Source organism: Ornithorhynchus anatinus, chromosome 8 (genome assembly GCF_004115215.2).
Source record: "Ornithorhynchus anatinus isolate Pmale09 chromosome 8, mOrnAna1.pri.v4, whole genome shotgun sequence".
NCBI classification, from domain to species: Eukaryota; Metazoa; Chordata; class Mammalia; order Monotremata; family Ornithorhynchidae; genus Ornithorhynchus; species Ornithorhynchus anatinus.
The window spans coordinates 25,202,114-25,206,178 of NC_041735.1; the positions used below are offsets into that span (position 1 = coordinate 25,202,114).

The following is a 4,065-nucleotide window of genomic DNA, read 5'->3' on the forward strand; positions in this document are numbered from 1 at the left end:
CATTCTCAATCTTTTTCATGGGCTCCTCCTCGGCCTCCCATCCCCTAACAGTGGTGGGGGGTGGTCCCTCAAGGATCATCTCTGGGTTCCCTTCTATTCTCCATCTACACTCACTCCCTTGGAGAACTCCTTTTTTCCCATGGCTTCAATTACCACCTCTATGTGGATGCCACCCAAATCTACATCTCCAGCCCTGATCTCTCCCTCTCTGCAGTTTCGCATTTCCTCTTGCCTTCAAGACATCTCTACTTGGATGTCCTCCCGTCTCCTCTGGTTTAACATGTCCAAAACAGAACTCCTTATCTTCCCACTCAAACCCTGTCCTTCTGCTCACTTTCCCATCACTCTATATCGCACCACCATCCTCTTGTCCCACAAACCTGTAACCTTGGCATTACCCTTGGTGTCTCTCTCTCATGTAACCCACATATTCAATCCATCACTAAATGCCATTGGTCCCACCTTCACAACATCGCTAAAATTCACCCTTTCCTCTCCATCCAAACTACTACCATGTTAATATAATCACTCATCCTATCCCACCTAGATTACCACATCAAATTCCTTGCTGACCTCCCAGCTTCCTGTCTCTCCCCACTCGAGTCCATACTTCACTCTGCTGCCAAGATCATTTTTCTACAAAAGCATTCAGTGGTCACCCATTCACCTCCACATCAAACAAAAGCTCCTCATCAATAGCTTTAAATCGTTCAATCACCTTGCCCAGTCCTACCTCACCTTACCACTCTCCTACTGCAACCCAACCTGCACACTTTGCTCCCCCAATATTAAACTTCTCATTGTGCCTTGATCTTGTCTATCTCACCACCAAAGCATGTCCCGTCTCTGATCTGGAGAGCCTTTCCTCCTCAAAACCAACAGATAATTACTCTTCCGCTCTCAAAGCCCTGTTGAAGGCACATCTCCTCCAAGAGGCCTTCACTGACCAAGTCTTCATTTCCTCTTTCCCCACTCCCTTCTGCATCAACCACTTGATTGAAGTGGTGGAGCCAGGATTAGAACCCAGGTCCTCTGACTCCCAAGCCCATGCTCTACCCACTGGGTCATGCTGCTACTTTAACCCTTTGTGATCGCTCTCTCTTGATTATTATTATGACACTATATGTTCTCATGTTTTTCTATAGAGGGGAGTTTGCTCTTGAAAGTGAATTTTTCAGTATCAGGGTTCGAGCCACAAAGAGAAGACTGAACTTTATTCAATAACCACTTTATTCAACTCTAGTAAAATGACTCTAAAAGTCTGACCGTAAGCCTAGAAGATAAACAAGCCAATTTAATTGAGTAAACTAGCAGATGACATTTCATGGGTACAAATTCCTGGAACCATTCCACCCTCCAAACTCTTAAACACAAGTAAGAGACTTCCATTTAGAACTCTTTACAATGTTTTGAGCTTTATTAGTACAATAAAAGATAAGAGAAGAAAGGAAAGATGTAAAAAGACCCCATCAATCAGTATTCCTCATTCTGCCCAACCTCTCCCCACTTCAAAACGCTTCAGAAATATCCACCCACCATCACCTCTGTTGTTAGCTTCAACTCAGTATTCCACAGGGAATGAGTTACATTCATTAGCAGGCAGAATTCCCATTCTTATTTTCCTTTAAGGGTTTCCAAGTCTTTAAACCAGGTAGCTGGGTATTCCTCCTACTTTCACTTGATCTCTTTTCTTTCCCTTCCCCAATGTACATCTTCTGTTGATTATTCTTACAGCCAAAAAGACTGCAACTTAGAGTAGAACTGAGAGCAGACATCAAATCCCTTCATCACTCCCAAACCTTTCCTCACCAACAAAGCACTTTATTTTTGCTCTTACTTTTGAGCTTTAATGTTTCCTCTTCCCAGGTTTCCTCTTCCCAGAATTTAAGGAGAGCAAATATCTCTACATGCCAACACCCAAAATATACTTTTCCTTCTTTCCCACAGGGGTTTTTTTCTATATTAGGCTATGCCTTAGCCACTAGGTTCTGATACAATTTCTAATCAACATTCCCAGTTCCTATTCTCCTCTCAACCAAATCCTCGCAATGAGCAATCAGAGTTTTACAAGATACTTCATCAAAAGAGTTCAGCAGGAAAGAGAGAGACCAGAGATGTGAAGTGATTAAACCAGGAAAATATGGTTGTACAGAGCCAAGACCTGATGCTGATGATAACACATGATAACAACGATGATTAGAAGGGAGAACATTTCATGACGTTGAAACAATGTTCTGAGAAGTCAAGCCAAAGCACTCCTTTCAGTGGGAAAAAAAACCCATAGATATCTTTGTACTCTTATTTCCCTTTTCCATAATTTATTTTGATGTCTGTCTCTCCCCGAAGACTGTAAGATCTTGTGGGTAAGTATTATGTCTACCAAATCTAATTGTACTTGTCCAAGACCTTAGTAATAATAATAATGATGGTACTTGTTAAGTGCTTACTATCTGCCAGGCACTGTTCTAAGTACTGGGGGAGATATAAAGTAATCAGATTGTCCCAAGTGGGGCTCACAGTCTTAATCCCCATTTTACAGATGAGGTAACTGAGACTCACCCAAAATCACACAGCTGATAAGTGGTGGAGTCAGGATTAGAACCCACAACCTCTGACTCCTAAGCCTGTGCTTCTTCCACTAAGCTACGCTGCTTCTCCAGTACAGTGCAGTGCTCTAAACATAGTAACTGTACACTAAATGCCATTGATTGATTGATCGAGGTTGGGTTAGAATGATCAGGACTGTATCGCTCCCAAGCCATAGGATAATTGTTCAACTTTCCCAATAGTGAAGGAGGGTCAGAGGGACTGTTCCCCTTGCAATTACAGTCTGGCTGGAAGTGTTCTTTTTATAGTATTTATTTAGCTCTATGTGCCAAGCACTATCCTAAGCTCTGGGGTAGATACAAGCTAATCAGTCTGGACAGAGTCCATGTCCCACATGGGCTGAGAGCCTTAATCCCCATTTTACAGATGAGGTAACTGAGGCCCAGAGAAGTCAAGTGACTTACCCAAATTCACACAGCAGACAAGTGGGAGGCAGCAATAGCCTAGTGGATAGAGCACAGGCCTAGAAATCAGAAGGACCTGGGTTCTAATCCCCACTCCAAAACTTGTCTATGTGACCTCAGACAAGTCACTTCAGTTTTCTGTGCCTCGGTTACCTCATCTGCGAGCCCCATGGGACTGGGTCCAACCTGCTTAACCTGTGTCTACTCCAGCGCTTAGAACAGTGCTTGACACATAGTTAGCTTTTAACAAATGTCATCATCATTATTAAGTGGCGGAGTCAGGATTAGAATCCAGGTACCTCTAACCCTCCCTCTCAGGGTCGCACGTGGAGAGTTTCCAGTACTCTGCCAGTCTTGACTATAAGAGGTAGAGTCAAGCAGAGGCATACCAATTCCATTCCTAGCTGGGGCAGTGGCCAGTGAGGGGAAGGCAATCTGCTACAGCTGAAAACTCACCCATGCCGGGCAGCAGTGGCTTGGGAGAGAGTCAAGGGTGGAGGAAGGAGCAGTGGTAAACTACTTCTGTATTTTTACCAATAAAACTCTACGGATACACTACCAGAATGATTGTAGATGGAGGTGGGGTGTTCTAGGAAAGATGTATCCATGGCATCGCTATGGGTCGGAGAGGACTCGACGGCGTAAGACAAGACCTCTGACTCTCAAGTCCTTTCCACTAGGCCAAGCTGCTTCACCCTGGGGAGTGAAGTGTGCCCGAGCCCCAGCTGAATTCCAGAAACTTTAGCTATCCTCCCTTCCCTATACCTCCCTTATAAAGTCAGTACCTGGAGGCAATAAGTAGGGGATCCATTCAGACCCCTCCCCAAAACTGAGGGGGCTGGGTCCCTGCTGACCCAAAGCCCCAACTCCTGTGTAAATACATGGAGGATTAAAGGATTGGTGTGAGGCCATCCAGAAGGACAGTGCCAGTGACACAATTTCAACTAAGCAGTTTGAGATTCTCTTCTGTGAGAAAAGATAACCAGTGGCAAATCTTCCTCTTCTCCCAATTTTGACTCCCAGACATGTGGGCACCAAGACGCTCGCAGGAAGG

General features: G+C 44.5%; 1 non-coding gene across 1 annotated transcript; it reads left to right on the forward strand.

The window, feature by feature from the left end:
* Window positions 1-3,319: 3,319 nt before the first annotated feature.
* On the forward strand, window positions 3,320-3,457 carry LOC114814078. The gene has a single exon (XR_003761820.1). It is a non-coding gene; the product is annotated as a small nucleolar RNA SNORA7 (small nucleolar RNA).
* Window positions 3,458-4,065: the final 608 nt, after the last annotated feature.